This window comes from Motacilla alba, chromosome 6 (assembly GCF_015832195.1).
Source record: "Motacilla alba alba isolate MOTALB_02 chromosome 6, Motacilla_alba_V1.0_pri, whole genome shotgun sequence".
In the NCBI taxonomy this organism is placed as follows: Eukaryota; Metazoa; Chordata; class Aves; order Passeriformes; family Motacillidae; genus Motacilla; species Motacilla alba.
The window spans coordinates 25911229-25938877 of NC_052021.1; the positions used below are offsets into that span (position 1 = coordinate 25911229).

At 39.3% G+C, this 27649-nt stretch overlaps 1 protein-coding gene across 5 annotated transcripts in view; it reads left to right on the forward strand.

Annotated features, from left to right (window-relative positions):
- ADD3 (adducin 3) overlaps positions 1-27649 on the forward strand; it is a 92113-nt gene that overhangs the window by 11561 nt on the left and 52903 nt on the right. For 4 of the 5 annotated variants that reach the window (XM_038140026.1, XM_038140025.1, XM_038140032.1 and 1 more), the window contains exon 2: positions 21777-21822. The exons of the other annotated variant lie outside the window; for it this stretch is intronic. The gene's annotated coding sequence lies outside the window, so the exon portion shown is untranslated. The remainder of the gene's footprint in view (positions 1-21776; positions 21823-27649) is intronic. 5 annotated transcript variants of the gene reach the window in all.

Sequence of the window (27649 nt, forward strand, 5' to 3'; positions counted from 1 at the left end):
AGTCTGGTTAATGAGAATTTTTTGAAAATACTTTGTGTATCTGATGTTTATTCTGTGTTTTACAGTTCTTGTCATGTGTGGGTTTTCTGTCCTTTTTTTTTTCTTGGCAAGGAAGACAGTATTACATTCTTGTATCAAGAGGAAGAGTATTAAGCCTACTCATAAAAAGAAGATTTATTATCAAATGTAGTTTTTCATTTTGTCCATTGGAAATTATTTTTTTTCAACTCTAACCATACCCAGATTACTGGCTTCATTCATACAGTCGTATCAAGTTTGGATGCTGTCTTTGTTAAATTATGGCTCCTGAGGGTTTTCTGTTACAGAGGTTTCTTCAGTCAGGGGAAATGAGGGTATAATAAAGAGGATTCAAGGACCGGACGCAATGATTCCATATAACTGAAACAAACAATGCCAGATTTGGCTGATGTTGGATTTTCCATCAAACTTTTTTATTGGTGTTCATTCATTTTACTTTAAGCAGAGTTTAAAATCGAGGCAGTTTGAGTGCCTGAAGGAACTGAGAGACCAATAGCAGATGATTTGGGCAATACTATATCCTATCTTCATGCATTTATTTTGAATTCCAGGTTGCTCAGGAAGTTGCCTTGATTCAAATGCCATTAGAGCAGTAAATCCAGCAGGAGACATCCAGATTCACTGAAAGGACTATCACTAAAGCCAGTGTAACAGACCTGACTGTGCCTGGGGTTGCTGAAACACTGATTCCAAGCATTGAGCTCATGCTTAGTGAGAAGCAGTGCTGTTTTCTGGCACACTGAGTACCTGACATTCATTTCTGTAGCCTCTCACTTGCTGCAACTCCCTTAGCTCTTATTGGTATATTTTGTGTTTTTACTACACTTATAAAACGTTATTAACTGTAATGTGCTAAAATAGGGATAAAATAGTCAGAATGCACTTCAGGATGCAAGCAAAATTGCTGTGAGATTCTATAAATAAATGACTGCCAGCCAGAAATACAGTGTGAAGCAGGAACGCAGGGTATGCCAGTAGCTTTCTCTTTCTCACGTTGAGCACTGCCAGAAGGGGAATGATGCTGACTCTGTTTTTCACTGCCTCTGCTATGCCAGAACATTGGTCTTTCGGGCTAGAGAGTGTGCACTGCTGCAGTTTTCTGCAGATACTTCGCAAGGAGAGAGAGAAGAAGAAAAAAGTAATATTAGTTTTGACATTTACAAACTAAGAGATACTGAAAAGCTGAAGTCAAAGCCATAACTGTTGTTTAAATGTCCTTTTAATTATTTTAGAATGCTTTGGGGTATTTTTCCCCACCCTTATTCTCAAAAACTTCTGTGTCTCTGTGCATTGGATGCAGTGGTTGAATCATACCCAGGTCACAAAACTCCTTCCTCTTACCATCTTTTTCTGCATGTGCTCTTCAATGTACCTTGTCCAATTCTTTATTCACAGAGATCTAGGATAAGCTTTCCTAGTGCTCTTTCTCTTATTAGGGTTCAATGGTATAACTTTAAGTTCTGTTCCTGCATCTTTTCTACCTTTAGTGGCTTAGAAGTAAAAACGAAAGCCCTTACAGTGGCCTAACATGTAGCACTTTGGAGGATGAAAATTAGATTCATCATGGAGCAAAAAGCTGTATGTGATTTGAGAATAGCACTTGCAGTGCATCAGCCCTGTGCTTTATGGTCCAATTTATTGGACACAGTGGTTTTAGTCTTTTTATACAATATGTGGTAAAGGAGGATTGATGAAAGAAAGAAGGCAAGCTGACAGAAGGAGTAAAAACTACATATTGCCCCAGGGATAAAATTTTAGAAATATTTCTCTGGATTCCAGCAATGGGCATTGCATAAGAAAGAAAAAAAAAGTCTGCCCCGAAATGCCTAAGTTATTGAAGCATTTGTAAAAATAGGATTTCTCTGTCCAGAAATTTATTGCAATGTCTGCTTCTGACCAGAGGTGACACAAGCATGGATGCTTTATAAAATCCTACTTATCTAGAGGAACCTGTGGGTTTTGAGGCTGCAAGGTTGTGTAACTCAGTGTGAAAAACATAAAATGTTGCAGCTGATATCTTCAAATTATTTATTTACCTTGCAGTTGTGTGAAATTAGGTTTCCTGAGAGGTCTGAGTGATGTTATTTAGTGTAAGGTAATCTGATCCTGTAGTTGTTTGTTCTTTGTGGTGAACTGAACTAGCACAAACGACCAAAAGTGTGCAATTGTGCAGCTCTCTAATGAGAGTGCTCTCTTTTGTGTATTTGAGAGATCAGCACTGAGGGGTGGTGGTTATAAAAGCAGAAAGGAGAACTGTCATCACTGCGAGATGCAGTGACTTCCTTGTAGCATCTTGTGGGGAGGAATTTGCACTGGACTCAGACTCACACTCAGCCCCAAGATGTTCTCTCGAGGCATGGCTCTTTCTTTGGCTCAGCCCTTCAGGGAGCAGAAAGGCAGGAGGTATTCACAGCACTATTTGTGGCCAGCCAAGGCTTTCCCCTTGATCACATTCCTGCTTTGAATTGCTATTTGGAGAACACTCACTCTAAGGATGCTGGAAGCCTTAAAACAAGGCAAACTCAAGTCAGGCTTGGCTGGCTAATTAAGCAGTGAAAGCACACTGGGGTTGTTATACCTGCATACAGATTCTTGGTACAGGGGACCTGATCTGTGGGTCCTCTCAGCTCTGTGCAGACAACACCCAGATAACAACTCTCTGTTAATTCTCAGCTCATTATTCAGATTGCTGTTATATTTAAATATTCTGTCTGCATTTTGGCTTGATTTCTGAGAAGACTTGGGCTGTGAGGTTTTTTTTTTTCAAACTTCATAACACAAGCTGTCTAAGTGCTGCAGTATGTTATTGTTCTCCTCTTAAGATATTTTATCCCATACTGATGTGACAGCTGTTCATGTTCACCCATCTTGGCAACAGTTAAACCCTTCGTGTGAAGTAGCTGGCAACTAGTAGATGAATGAAGGTTTTGCCATTGATTCCTTAATGTGTCCAGAAACCACCTGTAATGTTTTGGGTTCTCAAGCAATTCCATTTATTTGTCTTGTCTCTGAAGAAAATGAAAAATACATACACATCCTCATTTGTTTCTCCTACCCCATCCATAGGTAGGCTTCTCAAACTGGGGTTTCTTTTATGTTTAAAGAAAAGGCTTTGCTAGCAAGGCTTCTGTTATAAATAGTAGGTGAGAGCACCTACACATCAGGGCTCTCTTTTTAGGTGAGGCTGTAGCAGCTGAAGTTGGGAGGTAATTTCTGAATACTCTGCAGATAGACTGCATGTGGGCAGAGCCACCAGAGTAGCTGGAAACACTTGGGTGAGAGCACAGCTGAGCTTCAGAGCTTGGGCACTTCAGCAGCCTCTCTCCCTGAAAGAGCCTTTCCTCGTGGAGCAGGAGCAAGTGCTGTGCTCACCTCTTGCTCAGAGTGTTTGTTTATCCAGCCTCCCCAGAGCTTCCTCTCTGAACAAGGTGTAACCACACTTTAAATCAACTTGATTCCCTCATTAAAGACAGTGTTTCTACAGCCGTGCATATATATTTAATCCTGTTGAAAATGATTCTCAAAACAGATGTTTAAAGGTCGCTTGGGACATTTTAAATAGTTGTGTAAAATTCCAGTTGTCCCATCTTCCTGCCTCCAGAAGCAAGTAGCAATGTACCTGTTGGTTAGAAACTGGCTGGTCGTGAGAGGATTTTAAAATTTCAGCTCCATTCACATCATCTGACACAGAATTTTTTAGGTGAAAGTAGGACTTCCCCTGTTTTGGTTTTTATTTTTTAACTTTTTAATCGTTTCATATGACCTTTTTAATACCTTGCTTGGAAAAGATAATCTAGATTAATCAAATATGTGAGCTTTACCAATAAATGTAGGTGCTTCTAAGTGGCGCTGTCCTCTGAAGGAGTTACTTAGTTTTATTTTTTAAAGGTCGAATCAAAAGATAATTTGCTTTCTTTTCAACTGTTGGTTCTCAGTGCTGTCACTGGTAGTTAACCAACCCAGCTTTTTCAGTATTTTCATTCCTTCAATAAGTACATTGCTAAGGGAACAGTCTCAGTAACCACGGAGCACTTGGGGGGTTTACTACTTTACCTTCATATGCTCACGGATGTGGAGTGAGAGTAAGGATTGTGTAGAGAGACAATTTTTCTTAAGCATTGGGTTCTCTATTCATATGGATAAGAACTTGTCTGATCTAATTCAGGAGTGTGTTTGTTAAGAGGACTGTTCTTAATTAATTCAATACTTGGATATCAAATATGGTGAAAATCTCTTGGGTTCAGATGTGGAATGATGCAGTCAGTCTTTCTGTACTGTTTCTCTTCTGTTTTGAAAAGAGTTTGAGCTTTATTCTAATTTTCTTGAGGCTCTAGATAGGATTTTATAAATCAACAAGCATGAAAAAATGGAGTTCTTATTCAGACTTTACTGATTTTGAATTTAAAACTTTTCTGTTGTTTCTGTTCTTTTTTCTTGGTTCCTCAGGGTTCTATCTTTATTTTATATTTTAATTGCCTTACTGAGAGCTCTCTAAATTTTTAAGAGATTTCAAGGATGCTATTATTAATCAAAAACTTTGGTATCTTTCAGTTGACTTTTCTTAAAACACTACAAATAATTGCTTAGAGTGTTTATAGTTTCCACAGTTCTGCAAGCAGAGTTGTAGTAACTCTTTTTGCACTTTGAAAATCAAATTACAAGTCAGGTGCAGTGCTAGCTAAGTATTGTTTGTAGCTCAGTCTAGACTCAGTTGTAACCTGCATCGTTGCCTTCTCACAGCTGGTAAGCAGTGAGCTGCTGCAGAGCAGGGTTTCCTCAGGACATGCTCAGGTTTTCTTTATAAAGGTGTGCTTGAATTATTTTTTTGGTGGATTTGTAAAAAGAGAGGGCATGCAACTTTTTCAGTTCTAGGAAACATTTTCTTTGTGAGTTAGGAGGCTTAGAGGAAAACATAGAAAATGGGTGAAATTCACACAGAGAGAATTTTTCCTTAAACGCTGGGTTCAGGATGTAGGCCACATCTGTAATCATGTTTTTAGAAATGAGTCCATATTAAATGGATTCTCTGCCAACAACATCTGGTTGCACTTTATGTACGTGTTTTCTTTCATAGAGAAAGCAAACCATATGACATAACCCCAGTCAGATAAAATGATTGTTTATAATACTTTGTTTATTTATATAGCACCACAAGATGAAATACATCTTCATCTGAAAAACCTTGCAGCAGATTACCAAGGTGAGCAGATGACATCTGCATTTCCAGATGGCTGGTTTGGGGCACTGTGTTGTGTGGTTTATAAGCCCTGCTTAAAGGCATATGAAATTAGTAGCTGAATTTGCTAATTGAATGGGGGCTAATAATTCCAGGTGCCTTCATGGGGAGTGTGCCACATTCTGTAGTGGGACTGTGATGCTGGAAGTGCCCCTGGTGCATTGCATGGGGTCAGAAGGAGCATTACTGTGCAGTGACAAACCTTCACAGACACAATGCCTTTTGGCGCTGGGAGTAACCCTCTGGTAGTGGCCACTGCTCTGAGTAAAATTTGAGAGCAGTGGTTTGCTTTTATTAGAATGGCCAGCCCTGCAGTTGCTGTGCTGAACATGAGTTGTTCAGACTAATTTCAGCAGGCTGATCTTTACTGGGCTCTTAGAAGTGGCTTCTTTGCTTACAAAACAAGCTGTGGAGCTGGTAGTGGTCCAGCCTGGACTCACCTCTTGGGCTCTGCTTGGAAACAAGCCAAAAGATAAGAATTGGAAATACCTTGCAAACATCAGAGGTGTGATATCCTGTATGAAAAAGTGTTGGGCTGTGATGCCCTGGGAGCTGGGGGAGCTACACTCTGGGGTTTCAGCTGCTGAAATCCCAAACAGCAGATCTCCTCAGCATGTGCCTGCCAAGGTATTGCAGAGTGTCAGCTGTGTCTTTGTCACATGAAAGCTGAGCCACCTGCAGCTTTAGAAGAAGCTGTAGATGAAGCTGTGTTTAACTGAGCATGGATGGTACTGTACTCCTGATTCTGAGATATTTGGAAGGAGCAATTTCCACGTAGGCCAGTGATTATTTCAGAAATAGCTTCATGCATCAAAAGCTTGCTGGGAGCTTTTCTACCCTGCCAGACTTGGTGTGTCAGTAAGGGACATACTGGGGAGGGAGGCAAATGTCATCTGCTGCAGGGTTTATTTCTTTCCTGATCAGGCTTCTATCAAATGTGCACAAGGAAGGAGCATTTTGACAATTTGTACCCAGATAAAGTATCCTTGTGTGCTTGATGGTCTCGACTCAGATCCAGGGTGTCTTTCATTTTGCATTTTTTAACTGATTATTCATACACTAAAACTGCTTAGAATGTGCAGTACTCAACAAGTAATAATTTATTTGACTATTCGTTGCAACTGATTAACTTTTCTGTTAACAGCATAACTTCTTTTTTTGAGTCAGTCAAAAAAAATGACAGTGGTTTAGAATAGATTTTTCTTGCATTACTCAAACAAACTAGAAATTTAAATATTGTGGCTATTAGACCTTTTAAAATTAGGCACCCTAATTAACAGAGCTAAACATGATTTAATTACTTAATGTAATTAACAGAATATCTATTACCTTTTTAGTTGCTAAGCTAAAAGGTTTTTACTCGAGTACAAGCTTTTGCTGTGCATGATGACCCTCTAAAGGCTTTTGGGACTCTGTCCAGCTGGCAGCTTGGCACTGCTGAGCAGATGTGGCTGGTCTCTGGAGAGCTGATCTCTGCTGCTTAGCTTTATTAATTCCTGACATTCATATTGATCTGTGGGTCCAAACAAAAGTAAAGAGTCTCAGGTGGAAGTGGCATAGTGTGTCGCTTCCTGTTGGCCTTTTCCTGCTATTTTCAGGATATATTTTGCTATTATTAGTCTTAGCAGCTCTTATTTTGTTGTAGGTACATGTGCATCTTTTACTGTTTCTTGGCTTCATATTCTGTTCTTGGTGATTCATAGAGCATCAAAATGCACAGAAATCATGTTCTCAGCACTTTGGAAGACCTCTCCAAATAATTCTGCATGCTGGTTGTTCACAGGAAGCAAGTGGGCGTGCTGGAAGAGCATTCAAGTTTCCCGAAAGTGCTCATGATCACTCAGGAACTGCTGTGCAGCTCCCTTCTGAGAAGCATTCTTCAGTTCTTCCAATTATTTAATAATTAAAATATTGAGGTTGGGAGGAAGTCCATTTTCCTGTAATAAGGACAGGTAGTGTTGAAAAAGCAATTGAAAATGTGTGCTGATGGACTGAAGTTTGGTTTTTCCTGAGATGTGCTTTTTATTCATAAAAACAAACAATAGTAAGTTAGACAAAAAACTCAAATGGCAAGTGACAGATTTTTCTTAGTGTGGGGAGAGTTGTAGTCAGATGTTCTGTGCATGGGAAGTCTTTGTGGGGCACCCATCAATGTACTATTATCACAGTAGTAAAATGAAGATTTTTTTAATGTTCATTAAATTCAAGAGGAAACATGAGGAGTTAATGAATAAGAAGAGTATGAGCAGAGTTTCCATGTTGGAGGCACTGATCGCAGGCGGTTGCAGACAGGTTCTGAAGGTCACAGTGGAGCATGCCAGTGGGCTGTGGATTTCCCCCCTCAACCACACTCTGCCACAAATAAACATGGTGATTACTGCAGCAAAGGCTCGGCACTAACACACACTGCTGACCTCATCCCAAGAAACATACAGCCCCAGCCAATTTCTGATATAGCTCGGGAAAAACATTTATTTAAATACTTACTGAAAACAGATGTTTGGGAATTTTGTTGGGGTATATTAAAGTCTTCTAAAAAAATTTAAATCCTGAACTGTAATTATAGTAGCTGATAGTTTATAACTTTCCAATCCTTGGTCTCTGAGTCCATGCTTTGATAATTTCTCCAAGGGAAGCACTTGCTGGACAGAAAGTGGATTCAGATTGAGACCACCCAATAGTCACTGAGTAGAAGTCACGGCAATATGTGTGTTTTCATTTAGTATAAACATTTTTAACTTAATGACTTCCTGTTTCTAAGGATGAGAATAATCTTGCTTAAAAAAGGAGGAGGAGGAATATTAAAACAGGAAACTTGCATGCATGACTGCCATTTGCTAGCAAGCCTATAGGCTGATGCGAACTTAGGAGAAAGCTCATGAGATATTTTGAAAATGTGACTTGCAATTCCTAAGGTGTTTGTCAAGTAGTTATGGTTGTTTTCCTACAAACACAGAAACTTGTGCATTTTGCCAACAGAAATGGACCAAGTAACAAGAGTTTGTTGAATGGAACAGCAAATGAGGGATGAGTTTATGTCAGGAAGACAGAGAGGAGAGAGTACAGACAGTGTTTTAAGCAGTGTCTCAGTAAATGGTACACTGGACAGGAGTTCTGTTTAAGTAGGTAACAAGTCCCTGTTTACATTTTGAAACCTGGTCTGGATAGGCAGATATTAGTATAAAAAAGTAAAAAGAAAAGCTTAGTTAAAACCTCACAATTAGACTTGAATCATTTAAACATTCAACAAATTCAAGCTGAAGGTGTCTGTCCTAGTTTTGTTCACTTTCCTAACTGAATTTGATGTACAAGTTCTCAATGTGGCTGCCTTGAAAGTGGCTGTTTTTTCCTTGAGTTTGGCAGTTTCAGCAGTGGAAAAAAGTGAGTTGCAGAGATAGGTAAGGGCTTGTGTAAGCTGGCTGAGGTGCACATATTCAGGAAATCTTAGAAATCTGTAGTACTGTTTTGTTTTAAGCCACTGGGTGTGGATTATGTCTGCTGGCCTTCAATGTGTATCTCATGCAGTCTTGCATCACCATTTAATGGAATGTTCTGTTTGATCAGCACATCTTCCCTTCCCTCCTTTAAAGTAATTTTTGTTGAAGGGATCCAGGTGTGTGCAATAAATGCCTTTAGGCTAAGCTGAGGATCTTGTTAGAAATGCAGCTACTGAGAGGTGTCTTTAAAGTCATGCATTTATTTTCCTGTATTGTTACTTTCATAGATTTTCTTCATACCTTAAAACTAATAAAACCTCAACATGAAATTTAGTATCTTGTATTTTATCTGTAAGTGGCAAAAGGTGTTAGAAAGCAAAGCTGGGTGGCTGCTGCACCATACAGACTTTGCTGTTGCACTTAGACCTTTCAGTCACTGTTAGCCATAGTCGCCACTGAAATTCCTAATTTTTAATTTCCAGCCTCAATTTCTTAAGCTGTGGAACTATCTCATTAAAAGTCTAATCTCTCCTTAATAACATTGTCATGAAATAAGGTTTTACACTTGCTGAAATTGGTCTTAACAGCATGGGCAGTGGTACCAGGAATTTTTTAGTACCAAGCAAAGAGGACCTGGCATGTCCAACCTGGGCATTCTCATCTATTCAGCTTTAGCCCTTCCTTTGGTAGGTCACTTGATTTCTGCGTGGTTTGCTTGCTGTGTTAGGAAGAAGTAGGCTGAAATGAAGAAAATCCTGCCTCCTAAACATGCCTGGAGTGCATGCTAGGACTCATTTCCACAGCAGGCATTAGGAGGTTAGCTGCTTGCTCTGGGTATGGCTTTCTTCCTCTCTCCTAAGCTGGTATGTGCTCCTCAGCACAGGAGCTTTTGAGCACAGCCACACTCTGTGGATATTTTGGGTACAAAACCAATCATACTTTGCTTGAATGAAAGTAAAGCACTGAACAAGTTTTTTTTGCTTTTCGTGTTTCTAGCCAGGCAGTAAGAGGCAGTGTCCTTCTGGTTGGAGAAATACAATTCATCTCTCTTGGAATAACTCATGGAGTGTGTTTGGTAAGGAAAGGCTTTGAGATTCAACAGGGAAAAAATACTTAATTATATTTATATATATATATATATATAAATCCCACTGAATATAGAAGGTAATCTTAAGAAAGCATGTTCTTGCCAAAGACAAGATCAAAGTTACTGATGTTTCCATATTGTGTTTACAGCTGAAACTATTGTTCTGATTTGCATTCAGAATGATACATGTGACAGGCCATTATCTGGATTATTCAGTGTGTATAATTAGGCATTTCATTTCTTTTCCTTTCAGAGTATCTGTGCAGATTTTAAAAATTTGAAGTAAAAATTATCTGTGCACTTTGATACAGCATTTGCATAATTAATTTGAGAGGTTGATGAGAAGGATTTATTTTGAAGCTTTTGTGCCTAAAATAGGTTCCATTGATTTATGGACGGGGATGAGTATTGATGCGTGTTCTGGAGTGGAATAGCACAGTGGAAATAATACCCCAGCCTGTGCTAATGTATTTGGGATTTCAGGGCTGAGTGTCACCTCTGGCCATCAGGCAAACAGTTTTAGAAGTAGACTCTTAACATTGGGGTTTTGAGGTGCGTTGATGTTTTCCTTCTGAAAAGGAAAACTGTGCAAAAAGAATTGTCACTGCCCAAACTGACACAGCAAACCAAGGAGAGTTCCCTCTCAAGCTGAAATTAGCCTTACTCAAACACCTGTATTGAAACTGCTTTAGAAACATTCTATTTTCAATTCATGATCTAGTTTTCACTGAATGTAGAGGGGCCCTGGATTTATATTGAAATGTGAATTTAAAATAATTTTAAAAAAACAAACAACAAAACCCGTGTATACTCAGAGATAAATTGTGTTGTGAGAATGATGGGTAACAAGAGTTGTTTTCTTTCTTGCAGACAGGTACACGTGTGCAACTTCTGTTGCTAAGCAGTGAGTTATGTGGCTGGTTGATAGGAGGAATGTTTCATTTCAGAGTGCACCACGTACCTCAGAAGTTTTAAATTCTCCAAGGAATTCTGATTATTTTGGCCTGGAGGATCTCATCATCTGGAGCTCCCTGGTGTAGCTGCCCTTCTTGCCTGTCTGCATCCTGAGCGCAGTCCCTGCACGCAGGTGCAGCACCAGCTGGGGAGAGCATCCAGAGCAGCCCCGTGCCATCAGGTTGGAGGGACGCTCCAAACGTTTTTGGGACTGACCAAAGCCCAGTGCTCATCATAGCAGGGAAACCTGCTTGGCATTCATGGTGTGGAAACCTCTCTTGAAAATCAGCACCTTTTATCTGACCCACTTTGGGTTCTTGGACAGAAAAGTTTTCTGCCTCACTAGTTAAAGATTTGTTTTTCCCCTGAAAGAGGAACCGTGAGATGTGGGCAGTCAGATTTTCTAAAAGTCACAGCAGAGCCTGTGCACGCCTGAAGGAGCAGACTATATTCAGTGCCAGCTGTATTATTTTTAGTGTCTCTTCCTGCACTGCAGTTGAGAGGAGTAGGCTGGCAGTGGCTGTGAGCTGGTATGCATCCTGCTTACTCCTCTGTGCTCTCCCTCGAACAGATGAGTCCCTCACCAGTGAGGCTGCCAGTTAAATTGCTCATTCAGAACGCTAAAGATCCAGTCCCTTAATCGGTTTGGAGTTTTGCTTCCTGTGCCTTCTTCAGCTGATGCTGTGTTTGCTACAGAAGCAGCACAAACACAGAAATTTTGTCCCTTGCATTCTGACCTGTTTCCTTAGAAACTAATTTCATACCATAGCTGCAGACTGAGCATCGAGTCACTTTTTGTTCTCTCTGTTAGAAACCTGTAAAACCAAATTGAGGCAGACTAAGTGCAAATATATTAGTCCTCACTTCTTGGCAGATTCTTCTCTTTTTTGCAGTGAATATTCTCCTACTGATAATTTTTCAACTTGGATGCTCTAGAGAACAGGGCCCATTAGGCTGTGATTGCTATTCCTTTGATTAAAGCTGTGAGGAGTTGTCACTGCTGGAAGTAAAACTTATTTTTAGTAGTTTTCATAAAATGTTCAGCTTGTGTCTCAAGAAAAGGAAGGTCAGGGTTGCCTGAATGTTTGTTGTCCATGTCTTCAAAAGAAAAAATATTGCAAATTTTGGGGAAAATTTGAACAGCTTGAAATGGAGGGGGGAAGTCCTTTTTAGTAGAGGTATTGCTCAACTGATAACAGATCTCCTGGGGTTTTGTTTCTGATAAGTAATTTGGCTGTGCTTCCCGAAAGCAGAGATATGTTGCATCTTCACAACACTTAGCTACTTTTAACGACAAACCATGTTTATTTGCACTGCTGGTCTTTTGAGTTTTGGAGATGAGGAGGAAAAAACTGGGAAGGGGCAATGTTGAATCATCCTAGAAACTGGCATTTCTAAAAGCAAGCAAGCAGAATGTGGTAGTGTTTGGGTGAGTTATTTCAGTAGTTATTTTTTCTTGTGGGCATATTCATTACATTTTTAATTCATTGTTACCTCTCTGCTGTGTATTTCCTGCTCTAAAGAACTTACTGTGGCTGTGGTGTGCAGCCTACCAAACATCTGTAATTGAACTTCTACTCCTTGGTATTCCAGAAGAGCTGCTGAAGAAACAAGAAGATACTTGACATGATCATTAAAAGTCATTATGCCACTGAAGGGTCACTTTGTTGAATTAAATTCAGAGGTTCAGCTTGAAAATGAACAACAGTAGGTAGTTCTCTTTAAGCAAATACCCCTCTAGAAAGGTATTTTTCTTCCTAGTAAGTTTTTTCTAATTTATGTTACATTGATATTTTCCCCTTATACAGATATTAAATTAGTTCATTAACTGAATTAATGTTTGAAATTAGTCAGGTGTTTGGGTCAGGCATCACAAAGCATTGGGGCTCTCCAATTTCTAGTTAAAAAGATGAATGTCAAGCATCGCTCATTGCTTTCATTAATTTTCCGTGTAACTAAGACACCAATCTGGCTTTCATTTAAACTTGATGCAGATTTCTGGTGCATGTCAACTGGAGCAGAGTAAATCTGCAAAATAGCTTTTAATGATAAGCTATAGTTACAGACTACCTTTGATTGAAAGAGATAGTGTGCCCTGAAAAATAGGGTTATAAAATACTAAAAGGCAGGCTTATACTGCAGCTCAGATAAAATAAAAAATAGGTGGGGTTCAAGGACATGTGGTTGAAAGTAAAAGCAGTTTGAAGTAGTTTCTTGTCTTCTGCAGTTTGTGCTTTTTCTTCAAGTTTCCTCAACACACTGGATCAGCAGTGCTGGGAGAGGGGTCACAGCACAGATAGTTTGATGAAAATGCAATTTTAAAAAATTGCATGTTCCTCTGTCTTGGAGGAGCCAAGATGCAGCAGTCACTGCCAGAGGGAGGAATACCATTAAAATGGATACAAGTTCAAAAGTAAATGTTTGTCTATGTTCCTTTTAAAATTTGTCTCTGATCTTAGTTTGGCGATAGTTCATTTTATTTGCAAAGCTGTCACTTTTACTCTCTAAATAAACACTTTGGTACAATTGCTTCTATCCTAATCCATCACTCATGGACTTTCATGCTGTTTGTAAGGGCTTTTGTGAAGAGAGGGTGAAAACTGAGGGGGAAAATAGTAATTTCTATTTTTAATTTTTTTTAAAGGCAGCACTAGGAAATTATAAGCAAATAAGTTGTATGACATCAGTAGAGCTCATGAGGGAGATTGAGTGAGGTCCCCAGGGAGAAGAGTAATTTTTTTGAAGAAATAAGAACTTAAAAGATAACTATGGAGACAAGACAGAAAGATAGTAAAGAGATTTTCTTCGTTCATGAGCAAGTTTGACTTTCTTCTTAGTAACGTAAATACAGTCCAGATGGCTGGAAAGTACAAGATGCTCCCAGGGGTTAGGGTGGAGGTTGGCTGAATTAAGCTTTGCAGAAGTCAAAAGTGAACAAGTGAGATACAGAGTTTAAAAAAATAAAACTGTAGTTGGTTTTGATCCCTTCTCAGGTTTGGGGGCTGAATTGACTGTTTCATGAGCATGATTAAATAAAAGAATATAAAGAGGCAATGTTTCTGTTCATAAGGTCATTATAAAGTGGGACAAATATTGATGAAAACCGATTTTCTTCCACCAGTGGAGTTGGTCAGTTTGTAAACAAATCATAACCTCAACTTCCAAATACAGCTTGTTCTAATAAACAAGGGGCTTGGTATTTCAGAGAGGAGGAAAAGTCTTGCAAGATCTTTATGTACATTATTAGCTTTGCAGCAATAATTTGGTGTCATGGACCCAGCTATGGTTTTATCCATAAGTTAATTCTGGAAGAAAATAATATCATACATTTGAAGTCTATGTTGTGAAACATTTTCTGATCATCTGTTGGCAGGCAAAGATTCTTTCTGGTGGTTTTGTCCTGACTTGATGCAACTGGGCTAATTGCCCCACTAATCACCATTGGGAGCGTGGGGAAAATCCTCTCCACCCCCCTCAAACTTCAGCTGCAGGTCTTCACTTTTATTTCCACCATTCTCTTCCTGTTTGCAGGCACAGTGTGAGCGGAGTTTTGTCAGTGTCAGAAAGAGCTGCATAGTGCCAGTAACCTTGCTGGGAATGCTCAGAAGTAATGTTGCTGCAGTACAATGAGAGTAACACTTCACCTGCAGAGCTGAAAGGCCAAACTGTATGTGAGTGCAGGTTAAGAGGTGCTATGGATTTGATGGCTTGCAAAATAAAACCAAAATAGCATTAAAGGAAAAGGTGAGAGTAGAAAGGAATCAGTGTCTGCTCAGGTGGTTGAAGCATCAATTTAGCAAAAATCCCTTCTTAGTAAAAACATCCTTAATGGACATTTTTAGGACTGATGTGACAAAGGCAACTTGCAAAAAGAATTGCTGAGAAATTAAACTTAGATTAAGAATGTGTTAGGTCTTGCTTTTACTTTATAGGAGAAAACATATGGAAAGAGTCCATATGAATCTTGCCTTGCTTTGTATCCTTAGGCAGACCGCTACTGCTATACTGGTGTTATAAGTGTGAATATTTAAGTGTATTTTTTACATGTTAATCTAGTGAGAAGGGAGTCTCAAAATACCCGCACATACCTGAGTGAGTTGGGAAGTTGGTTTTGTTTCCTTGTGTGGGAAATGGAACCCAAGGGAGCAGAAGTCTTGCTCTGTGAAGTGCCCATTCCTTTCTTGAAGCTTTGAGGCTGTGTTGGGTCTCTTGGGCAGAGTAAGAGGTGGATGGTCTGTGTACAGCACCAAGAAGTTGCTTCCAGGTGTGCATTTGAGGTGGTTGGCCAGCACAATGTGTCTGGGCAGTTCACATGGCAGTGGAAGAGGAGGAATGGGCTGGTGGTGCTGAAAACAGAATGCAGAGTAGCATGACAGAAGGGACTTGCAGTGGGTGGAGGGTAGGATTTCTTACAACCATTAGTAGTCTTGGTGTTCTGGAAGAAGTGTTTATTGCTAGGAGTGGGATCCTGCAAACCACAAGGAAGGAGTGATTGGAGAGGATGGTTTCTGGTGGGAAACCAAGAGCAGCTTTGGAAATGACCACTATACATTAGTAGGTGGAGTCAGAGGACAGTAATGAGCCTGCAGTAAAAGCTGTTGGGTTGAAGTTGACACTGAGAGCTTGGTAGAAAAAGAGAGATTTTGTCTCAGGGAGAAGAAAGCAGGAAACCTGTGTTAACAAAAGCTGAGAAATGAGTCATGCCAGGCCTTCACATTTCCTTTTCTTTTTAAAAAGGAATGTAAGATATTTTTTTCTTTCAGGAGAGATTTAAAATATGAGAAGTCTGAATACAAGAATATATGTGGAGTGAGACAATAAAGAAGCAAAGAGGGGGAAAAAACAGGTTCTGGGGCAATAAATAGCAGCTGAAAAATGCTAGGTGTCTTTTTCTTCACAATTGCCCAAATCTTGGACGTGGCTTGAAAATTATTTTACTTAAATGGATTTGGTGTGGCTTTAACCTGTGCTTTTTTGTTTTTCATAAGGAAGGCTAAAGGAGCACTGTCTGCCTCCTCTTGACAGGCTTTTTGGAGCTGCAGTTAGCACATGTGTTTTGTCTGGTTTGACATACCCATTACTGGAAGAGAGGCAGTGCATTACAGTATATTAACACACACCTTCTCTCATACCAATCTCAGCAGGGACCTCACCTCATTTGAAGGGAGCAAGGGGAGCAGAAGTATATAATGCAGAAACTACTTCCCTGAGGCCAGTTAGAAGGTCTGTTGCAAAACTGTACCCAGCAGTCAGATAAGGCCATTCAGATGATTTCTGACAGTGTCATTTCCCATTGCTTAGACTGTATTTACGTGAAAACTTATTAATGCAGTACTTAAAATACCCCACCTGAAACTAATTTTATTCTTGCTGAGAAACAGTCATTAAGATAGATACCAGACAGCAACTCTATTCTTTACAACACCAAGCTGTTGAGCACTGGGCCTTTGTTGGTGGGGTTTATCAGATGACAAAGGTAAAATTAAATAGCCAGTATTACTATAAACAATAACCCATAAAGTAAGTGTGAACTAACACTTCCATTTTCATATATATTTATTTCAGCCAGAAATCATAATTAAAGCTTTTCAGTTAGTCTTCATAGCTTTAATTTGTAATATTTTTCTAAAATCAGTCTCTGCTTCCTTATCAGCACCAAGGCTTCTATTGACTGTAGTGCTAATTCAACTTGAGTATGAATGCTACATAAATTTTGCCTAGTGGTTTCTTGCCATTCTGAATATGCATCTTGGTGCAGGAACTGTAGGGAAAATTAAAAATGAACTGTGTATTTTAATGAAAACCAGCAAATAATTTCTTGCATCACTTGGTATTACTGTGTTCTAATTATGGTGATCGTGGTGTGCTGTAAGTGCTGCCTTGCCTTACAGTCTGCAGAGTCTGGGTAATTCTCTAGCAACACCAGGGAGATTAAATTGAAAAGTTTTGGTGCATATTTTTTTCTTAGGATGTTGACAGCAATAAAAATAAAAGATAGTTTTTGAGTTCTGTTCTAAATCTCAGCACACTTTGAACTATCAGCTGAAGTGGGGTTTTTGTTATCTAGTTAAGATAAATACTGGAAAAATAAGTTTTGCTCTACTATTATAATTAAACCAAGCTGTTTCTTTGTATAATTTATGTTTAGAGCTTCAGAATCATCTAAACAGGAGGGAAGGTTTCACCTGTTTGTAAGTCCAGAAAAGTTGAATTCTCCAAGACCAGCAGTGTGCTGTGATGAAAGGTCAGCTTTTGAGAGTTCAGTGGGCATCCCTTTGAAAGAAAACATTAAGAGATGGAGTAATTTAAATAAAGCCTAGCTTGAAAATTTTAGCTACTGGTTTAGTAACTCATGGTAAATGGTTTTGTGTGTGAAAATATTATGGGATTTAATGGCTATTTTATCATTGATGATCTCAGAATATGAAAGTGCAGTATTGACATGTTTCATTTATGATGGTGACCTCTTCCCCTGCGGAGCCATTGGAACCAGTTTGTTGTCAAAGCCTTGTGGCCCTGTTTGGGACACTAAAGCCATATTCATTCTCCTTTTAGAAGAGCATGGAGGATTTTCCTGTGTTCCCTCTTGAAATTGGAAATCCTGTAAGAGTGGTTTCCTTGACTACAAGAGTAATAGTCTCTCTGCCATGGATTGTAAACACTTCCACACTAGCAAAGTCATTTTATGTCTCTATCTGAAGTTAAGACATTTGTCTGTCTTTTCTGTCATCCAAAATTCTTGACTTGTTTGGCAAACTAACTCCATAAAGCTTTGTCTTTCATTGGCTTTGTTTGTTTTAGTTTTTCCTTTTGAAAACAATTTGGTCTCCTTGTAGCACATTCCAGTTTTGTTCTCCTTTTATGACTTATTCCTCTTGCTTTCCTTCAGCTCGAATGGAGAGAATTAAGTGCAGTTGTAGCTCTGATTAAAATCTTGCCTTAATTGAGTTGTAAATTTGCAAGGACATATATTGGTCAGGGTGCTGATTTAGCACCTTTCCCATTCCTAGTGCCTTCCTGAATTCTGACAATACTGTTTTTTCAGTTGCCTATGTTAATTTATCCTATATTTCTCTCTTCACAGCATGGAGTTCAGCACAGAGTGTAAATTGCTTTCTCCATGATAGTGACTTGTTAATTATCTGTCAGGAAAATTAGGTCCCTTTGTAAGTCCTGTCTTGCCTTTCCCTTGAGGTGTCTCTGGTACTTGGTCTTCTTGTGCACTTTCTGGTAGAATGTCCGTTCTGTACAGATACACAAACATTTCCAGCTTCCTTTTGAGGGATTCATGGTGTCAGTTGACATTGCTCATATAATCCTAAATGAAGAAGGTGATGATGAGATCTATCCATTAGATTTACATGGGGTGGCTTCTAAGGTACAAAGAGTAGCACTGCTTTTCCTTTCACTTACTCAGTTGAGTACCAGCCCATGTTTTTATGCCTCACCTGCCTTACTGTCAGGGAATGCTGTGGGAATGGGTCTTGTTACTGATATACTGAGTTATTGTTGGGGATAGAGGTCTGTTTTGGGTTGACAGGGATGCTAACAGTATTTAAGGGAAATTCGTCAAATAAGTAGAAGATTGCAGTTTTGTTAATCAAAGGTGCTAAATAATTAGGTAGAAATTCTCTCTGTAACCCCTAGGAAATATGTTTTTGTTAAGTTTCTCAGGTGCTGATTTATAGTAGAGATGTCTTGTGGCCCTGGTATGACAGTTCTGTATTCTATTATATCATCTGTTTTGTATGCTGAGTGCTGAGAATGGAAAAGATGGAAACATGGTTAGATTGTCAGTTGTTTCCAATGAAGAAATCTCTGTTTGGTGGAACTGTTTGCATTCCTGTGGTCAGCAGTATAAGGAAATACCATGTTATGAAAAATTCCCAATTGTTTCCTTAAGGGCTCTTGGAGTTGCACAATCTTTTGATGGTTTTGTTTGTTAGAAAAAAAAAGAAAGAACTTAGTTGCCAGCTCTTCAGTTTGGAACTCAAAATTTTCTTAAATATTTACTGGAGCTTTGCTTTTATACTCAAGGTTTGGATTCAAACCAGAAGTGTATTTTCCTAATGCACACTGATCAGCCATTATAATATGAGTAGCTGAGGAAGATTATAATTTCATTCCAGGGCATGTTTCTTTGGGATATCCCAACAGTTCCTGGACTATCCATCACTGTGATTACTCAAAGTTTCTGGATGCAACTCTGAAACATTACTTCTCTAAGAGAGACAGAGGTAGCTCTCAAGTAACCAAGTGGCTTTTGCACTTTAATTCTCAAGATAAATGGTATTTCTGACACAAAAATTCTTTTGTCCTACAGGCTGAAGCCCACATTTAGCATTTAATTTGTACTTGCATTTTCAATATCCTGTTAGGATTTGTGTAGTATGTCTGATTTCTGACATATGCGGTTATTCAGATGTATTGAAAATTTTTCCAAAGCTGTTCATATTCAATATCTGTCTTACTGCTATCATCTCTTGAGTGAAAATCTATCTCTCTTCCTAATTTATTCATCCAAGAATGTATATTGTTGTTGTTTTCCCTGATCTGAGAGCTGACTCTGAGTTTGTTCTTTAATGTGTGACTGTTACTCCTTCCCAGATTTTCTTTTTCCCATTCTTGATACGATCTGCATCCTTTGATACTGATTATATAATTTTATTTTGGGCATGCAGGCATTTAACTGATGAACAAGAGCTGAGAATGTGACCTAAACAATGCAAAGTGCAGTGAAGACATTTCCTGACCAGTGCCTGTGTCAAAGTTTCTTGCTCATACTCCAGGACTCGGTAGAATGGAATGAAAGACTCTGCTGGATTAAGCAGAGGGAGTTAAGTCATGGCACTAAATGGCAGACTAGTTTGATAATTGTCACATATTTTTGTTGTTGTTTTAATAATGAGAATTTTGAAGTGGGGAGGGATGAATAGCTTGTGAAAGTGCATTGAGTAGTAATAGGGAGAAAGGATATGAAGAAGTAGAAGAAAAAGATTGTAACAAAGAGCTTATGAAAAAGAACAGGAAAAAAATTTGCTCAATAGCATAATATGTTTGCAGTGTCACAGTTTCTGGCTTTCTCCTACAGTACCTCCTTCTACTGAGGCTGTGCAGTGCCCAGAGGTGGGGACAGAGCTGAGCAAGCTGCCCATTGCTGTCCTGGGGCTACGCTGGCCCTCCTGGGAGGGAGCAGGGCTTTGCCACTCTAGGGAGACTGAAGTGGTGTCAGACACCTCAGATATGGGCACCTCTGTGTTCTGCAAACCAGTGCTACTAGACCTGAAGCTGGAAAATTGGAGAGACTGAAATTTTCCTGTCTGAAAGTGGTCTGTCAATGCCCTCTGGAAACAGTAGCTGCTAGCCTGGAAGAGAGTCTCTTCTTGCCTGTGACGGCTACGCTTAAAATAACGTATCAGGAGCTTGCGTAAAAATAGTATTCCCTTATCTCTAACAGTGTGAAGTAGATGAAAAATAAACTGTATTCATGCCAAGAATAAACAGTCACGTTAGAGTGTTTAAATTCCTGATGCTGTGGAGTACTCACGCTCTAGCACGGCATTTTGGTGCCAATGAATTTCTTCTTCTTTCCCAGTCACTGCCATTGCTTTGTGTGTTCTGCCAGGGAGAAGTTGGCAGGACAGCAAAATGAGCAAATATGCCCAAGCCCCACAAAGAGCACCTAGGCGGAGAATTCTGTCCCCTAAATCTCCCCTAAATCTGTATTCCTGTCAGGTCTAAAAGGAGATGAAATAGTCTTGTGACTGTTCACCTGTATTACACCTGTATAAGTACGTTGTTCATTCCTAAATGCAAACTTGCTGAGCATGGCATTGACTTTATATAAGTAAATAATTCAGGGAAAATAGACAATTTGAGCAATAGCAAGGTGCAATAACATCTTATTTTTACTTCTCTTGGAATTTTGTTTTTTTGCTTTAGAGTGTCTTGTAACGATGGTGTCTTCCAGTAATTTTGTATAATTCTACTTGCATTATTTTTGTGCACATTAGTTTTTTTGAAAGTCAGTTCTTTATTCCTGAAATTCATAGAGCATGTTGAATAATCCAGCTTTTAGTGCTGATGGGAAATGGGGTAACCAGGCTGCTGAAGTGTTGAAACTAGTGAAGTATTTGTAGTGTGATATGCTGAGAAGACCTAAGCAGTAATGCTTGAGGAGAGAGTGGTTGAAAGAGTCTGTTGCAACCTGATGAATTCAAATGGGGTAACAAGTTTTTGAGAGGTACCAGCCTTGCCTCATGGTAGGCTGAGCTCAGTGTTTTCACAATGCATAAAATGTCTAATTGGCCATGTGTAGATGTTAGAAGATGTAGCATATGTTTTGTATGCATGCATGAAAGGAAGGAGTCTGGCCCCTGTCCCCCAGGAAGTAACTGTTTTTTCTTGGTGGAGAGGCTGAGGGAAAAAGAAAGGTGATAGAAATAATTTGTCAGGTTTGACTGAAGATAACTTGTGGTCAAAGCCTGTGAAGACAAAAGATGATAGAAGTAAACAATTGCTATTTTATTTATTCACTTTACTTTCATGTTAGAAGATGAATGCAAGAGGAAAACCCATTCCTGCTCGCGGTGGGAAAGGGTCAGCGCAGGGCGGCTGTTTCCGTAGGAGCTCTGGGCAGTGGCGGCTGTCAGTGCTCAAAGGGAGGTGTTGTGTTCCTGTGCTGTGCTCCTGCCCCAGCTCAGCCACTGCTCTGGAGTTCAGCTTCCTCAGGGCTACCAGAGGAGTTGTGGATTGTGGCTGTTATGCTCTACTTCAAAAATGCAGTAGGTAGTCTGGATTTTCTAAGTTGTAACCAGTGTTGAGATGTCCAACCAGACATTCTTAAATGAGACTTTTCTTTTGAGATTTTGTTATATGAAAAATGCATTTTATGGTAACAAAATAAAATGTAATTCAATGAAAAATTCTGAAAAGGGGTTCAAGAAGCTAAATGTACAGTATACAGTATATTCCAGTTGAGAAGCCTACCAGGAGTCAGTCATGTCTTTTTTCTGTTTTACAGGTCAACTGTATTACTAGAGAGGAGGAGAGCTGTGGAAAAACTCAAGGTACCCAAAACATTTTACTGCCTGAATTCTTGCTGTGTTCTAGTGTAACAATATTAAGGGGGAAGAGGGAACTGAATCAGTGAACTACCACTTTTTAAGTGGTTTTATTAAAAACCACAGACAAAAAGCCCCATCACAATAATCTCATTAATGTTGTGCAAAGTACTTTTGTGGGATGGTTTTACCTTAGCTTTGGTGTGTGTACAAGCGTCTGAACAAAGCTGCTTAATACTTGCTCTAAATACATAATAGAACTGCATAGACATAAGGGTATTGAGGTGTCCTGCAAGTCCCAGCCCCAGTGAGGTGGATATTCCCTTTTGTACAGTGGGGTACAGGCACCAGCTGATGATAAATATCATCAAAGACGAGCAAGTGTGGTGATTGCAGCTTTGACTTTCTTCAGGGCAGTTAGCAGACTTAGCTAACAGCAGTTAACTGCTCCGTGTACAGCTCCTAAAGATGCAAAAGGAGTGGTATAAAGATGGCAGAACCTGACAGCAGCCTGGATTCTACAAGCTGGAATTGGGGATTCTTTTATACATTTTTCAGACACTTCTCTTAGTGTCTTACAAGTGTGTCTGTGGTACAGATAACATATATTGTGTTGTGGTCTTTATAATAATAGGCAGCAAACACTCTTACAGTGGAATATTTTAGGGATTTGGGTGTCTCATCTCTTATCTGAAGTATTTTTTGTCTAGCACTCTTTTCTATAGCTCCCCAGGTCTTTATTAAAATAAGACAGTGTTATAACTTGAGTTGTCATGTCTGTTATGTAACTAAAAAGACTGTATTAAAATAATCCTGTTGCTAGCACTTGGTTACGGTTCTTTTGAAAGATTTTTCTTAGTTGGAGAAAGTTTTTCTCCTTTCTTTGCTGTGAAGTATTTTCTGTGAGATGCTGCACGTACCTTGCAAATGGAACGCTATGAGGCAGAAGCAAGGAAGAAGTCAAAATATTATCACTTCATCAAAATGGAAAGACAATGGTTTTTAGTAATAAAAGCTGATTTTATACTTCTGTGCACTTCAAACTGAGAGGAGCTAAGCTGTTTTCTTCCACTAAGAGTGCATCAACTTGTTACTTGTGAGCAGTGATGTAGTGACCTCTGGTCCTTTCTGACCTGTGGATGCTGAGTTTGCGTTGTCTGTGGCTGTGTAGGTTGCTTGTGCCACACATGCAAAAGCAGTTTGCTACAGATGAGAGCAGAGTTTATGTGGAATGAATTTCTCAAATTTCTGCTATAAATACAGCTTTTAGAGACAAGTTACATTAAGTCTTTGTGATTGATGGAAAAAATAATGGACCTTTTCTTTTTGTTTGAAGAGTGTGAGAATTTAAAAGAAAGGGCAGTGCAACTTATGGTCCTGGTAAAAACATAATGTGTTCAGTTCTTGACCTGCTGGTGGTAATTATGCTTACATTGCACGTGATACTAAATTACTTGTGTCTGTTATTTAGAAAGAATTGAAAATACAGGAGAGCAAAACCAACATTGTTGTTGTCACTGATGTGTTCATCAACAATGTCTTTCCTTTCAAAAAACTGGGTAATTTCTTGGTCCTTTCACTTTAGCCTTAAGATCATTCAGATCATTGGTTCCACCTTGAAACTGAGGTCTTCTGTGATGGTTGGGGTATTTAAAATACAATGTTTTCCTGGGATCTTGGGAGAGTGCTAGACATGGAGCCCCAGTGTGGCTGCATTCCCTGCAGTGTCGGGCTGGCTTTTCCTGCAGGCTCCTGGTAAGATGAGAAACTGGCAAAAAGCATAAAAAGGAATTAATGTGTAGCTGGAAAAAAGATACAGGGGACTCTTAGGCATTTTATCTGGCGTCTCCAGTGCTGAAGGAGAGGTTTCTATCTCTTTGCTCATTTTAGACAAGGGATTTTACTCTTGACGTTTTTTTGCCCCTCACTGCGTAGAACCTGTCAAATCCTTTTCCTGACACTTTCTTCCCCGTCAGTCCCTCAAAAAGACTTCAAAAGAGATTTTTCCCAATTGCAAAAGGAACCAGGCATGGCCTTTCTAACTCACCCTGCATTTGAAGCATTGATAAGTAACATGTGGCTGGCTCCAAACTGCTGACTTTCCCAGCCATTTAAAAAACACAGAGTATGGTTTTAAGAGAAACTACAGGATTGTTCTCCCTTCTTTGCAATGCTTTTGTGTAATGTGTCCCAAGAGGTTTGATTCTTTTCTGTCTGAAGCAGTGAGAAATCACTACTGCCTTTCTGATTAACATATTGAAAAGAAATGTCAAAATTTTAAAACTTTTCCATATGGGAAGGGTTTCTTTGTTCATAATCTGTGTCACACTCTTTAAGTTGTAACTTTCTTTTTCTTTTAATGCCTTTGGATCATCACTATTTGGAGGTGCCCTAGCAGAAAGAAAAATATTATTTTTAGAACTTGATACTGAGTAAGAGGAGCCTGGAATCAAAATCTACTGTCTTGCATAATTGTTTAAACCTGCTATGGAGTTTGGCAAAGGTACAGACTGACAGTTCTTTTCCATGAAATGTGGCTGGGGCTTCATGTTTAAAGACAGAGTATGCCTGAGGACAGCTCTGATCCTTTTAAAGGATCGCTTGAAAGGTGAGGCTGAAGATGAGGAAGAATGTAACCTGGGGAGTTTTTGAGCTTATTCAATAACTCCAGTCTGATGCATCTCATTATAATGATGGGAGGACATGGTAAAACAATGGCCTTTTTATTTCCTGCTCTAAAGAACGATCTAAAAGTAAACTGTACAAAAATACAGTAAGATGCAAGACTAACATAAATCTGTTTTCCAATAAATCAATATTTCCAATCTATCTATGAATTGATTTTTCTTTTAAAAATAACAATAAAACGCCAAGCCCTCCCTGAAATACAGATAGTGTAGCTGTATTACCCATAACCATTTAGCTTGGTCAAATAAAATTCAACGTTGTCTCTTAGCTGTTGGGAAAGCTGCACTCTCTCCATGGTTTTTGTGAGGAAAGCTCAGGTCTTGAACAATTGAAATATTCAAAGGGTTTGTTTTTGAAAACAGCACAGAACTCTAAGATTCAGCAAGTTGGTAAAGTTGATGTTTCTTTTTTAATCTCTCTCTCTCTGATATGAAGCATATTTCTAAGCTGCAGGTGGCATTACTCATTTAGACTTTTAAAAACCCCTTACACATAGTACTGAGGAAGAGGTCAAAGTAGGGCAGAGCAGGACAGTTGGCAAAGTATTTTTGCATGTTACCAGTGTAGAGTTGACTAAATCTTGTCTGTGCCCTACTGAAGTGTCAGCCTTTAGTGTCCCATTCCTGCCACCTGCACACACCCTGTTTTCCATGATGGCTGAAGCAGCTCTGCTGAAGGTCATGTTCCTAACTAGGCTGCTGTAATGTTGATGGTTTTGAGCCCCTGGGCTTTCTAATCCTCCAGAGAGGCTAGATGTGTTTGTGGGACTATTTTAAGCATGTTCTTGAGTGCTTTCCTCCCATCCTGCCCAGTGTATCTTTCAACATTCCTTCCCCATTCTCCAAACAGCCCTCACCTTTCCAGCCCATAAAGGAGGAATTGAGATGAACATTGGCTCAAAATCCCTTTAGGCATGACGCTTCCTAGGATCAAGCAAGGGATGCTGTTTAACAAGTGTTTACTCCTGAATGAACAATATTTCATGCAAACGTGGAAAGATTGTGTTCTCCATCTTCTGTCTCAGCCACCAGCCCTGATGGAACCATATTTAATCATCCTAGAAGCCTGGGGTCCTCTGGTTAAATATAAATTTATTGTCCCCCCTGAGCCCCATTGTCAGTGAACTTCCTGAGTTTGGTCAGTTTTCTAATTGGTGCTGTTTAAGTCGCCCAGATGTGGCTCTTCAAATGTCAGTGACTGTAGATAATCCTGTCTGCATGAATGATGAAACAGAATATGTGACACCAGTGTATTTCTGCCTTAAATGCCTGTTTCCAGTAAAAAGAAGTTGTCTTGCAGTCTGATAACAAAGACAAAATTAAATACGGATTTGGGCTTATGCACATTTCATACAATTATGTCATCTGATGTTTTTTTCTCTAGAGAATCAATTTAAAACTTTTTTTATTCCTAGTATGAGAAATTTCAATGCATAGAAGTCTGAGTCTTTGCTTTTATCTCATTAAACATTTGTAGTTGCAGACAGTAATATTTGTTCATGCTGTATCTGCAATCTGTGTTTTTCTTGTTCAGATTGAAAGGTAACTGCATTAATTGTGAAGATGATTTGCATTTAAAGTTCTGCATTGGTTGGACTTTTCTTTCCTGTTGAGATGAAGAAACTCTCTGGAACTCGGTTCCTGTTTACTTGGCTGTCTCAACCTTGTCCTGTATGGATGTGACAATGGTGTTTTATCTCCTCCACTTCTCCAGCTTTCCCTGATGGTGGTAGTGCTCATGCTGAACTGAGCTGTTCACTGTGACCAGTTCACCAAAGCACTGGAGCTCTGCCCAGATACTCATAACAAATGAAATAAAATGTGGGATATTTGTTGTGCAAGTTAAAGTAATCAAAGAGAATTTAAAAAAAAAAAAAGATAAAATGAGATCCTGTTCAACATTTCTATAGTTGTTACCTTTCTCCTGAAAAAACACTTGCTTTGTGTGTAGCTCCTGTTGCTTTTAGTACATATGTGAAAGAGCTGTGGAGTTGTTAGTTGTGTCTTTAATCATTATTTTAAAAACACAATAATTTTCAGCATAGATTGTTGCTACAAAATAGAACCTGGTTCTCTGTAACCTCAGCACCAAGTGATGATTGTCTTGTCTTGAAAGAGCCAAACCTAAAGTTTCTCTGGCATAAACAGATTAAATTTGAGCACTTGTACTGCTTCTCTCACTGTGATGGAAAGATGGAGTAGCTTAGGAGTTGAGGATGAGGAAGATTAAAACAGGAAAACATCACCCTAGGATTCTTCCAGAATTACTGCTACTTCGATGATCCATAGCAGTAAGGAAGGCTTATCCAAATTCCTGCAACCTTTTACATGTGAATAGGGTGCTTGAAGCAAAGATCCCACTTCCTCCTCGGGCATGCTGCTAATCCTGAGTTTGTACAGAATTTCTGTAGCTCTTACTTCTGCTGAGGATTTAGGAAAAAGACATTCAGGCTTTCCAAGACAGCACAGCTTTCGAAGGCTTTATTTCACTTATGTTAAAATACTGAATTGTTGGTGCTGTTTTTTTTTTTTTTTTTTTAACCTTTTGTCTTTTGCTTTTTTTTCCCCTTGAGTGCCTGGAACATGTTGAAGAGTGTTGGATTGCTCTTTGCCATTTTCCCTTTCCAAGGTCCCTTTCATGGAAACAGTTTGCTGGCAGCAGATAAGTTTCTGTATCTCATTCCCAGTCAAATTCCTCAGTCCATGTGATAAAGAGTTTCATGGGAGGCAGGAGGAGGAAGAGGACAGCATTCATGTGAGGTCTCTGATTGCAGCAGGGAGCAGAGGAGGTTGGTGGGCACCTCCAGCAGGAATTGTAGGGAGTTGCCGGGCATGGGAGAGAAGCACTGTAGCTCTGGCGTTTACCACACAAAAACATTTTCCAGCTGACACAAGAAGGCTGTTAAAAGTTAGTAATACAGATTGTTTTATCACATCCTGTTAATTATAAATTAATGAAGAAAGCTCTGTAAAGAGGAGCTGATGTAATTCTTCAGTTGCTTGTGACTTGAAGAGATTTTCAGCTCTTTCTGTTTGATGATGGAATTAAAGCTGGAAATGCTAGTTTCAGACTGGTATATTTTAAGTGATCAGGCTTATAACTGCAAGAGAACAGATCTACCTTAAAATTAAATATTTTTTCCAAA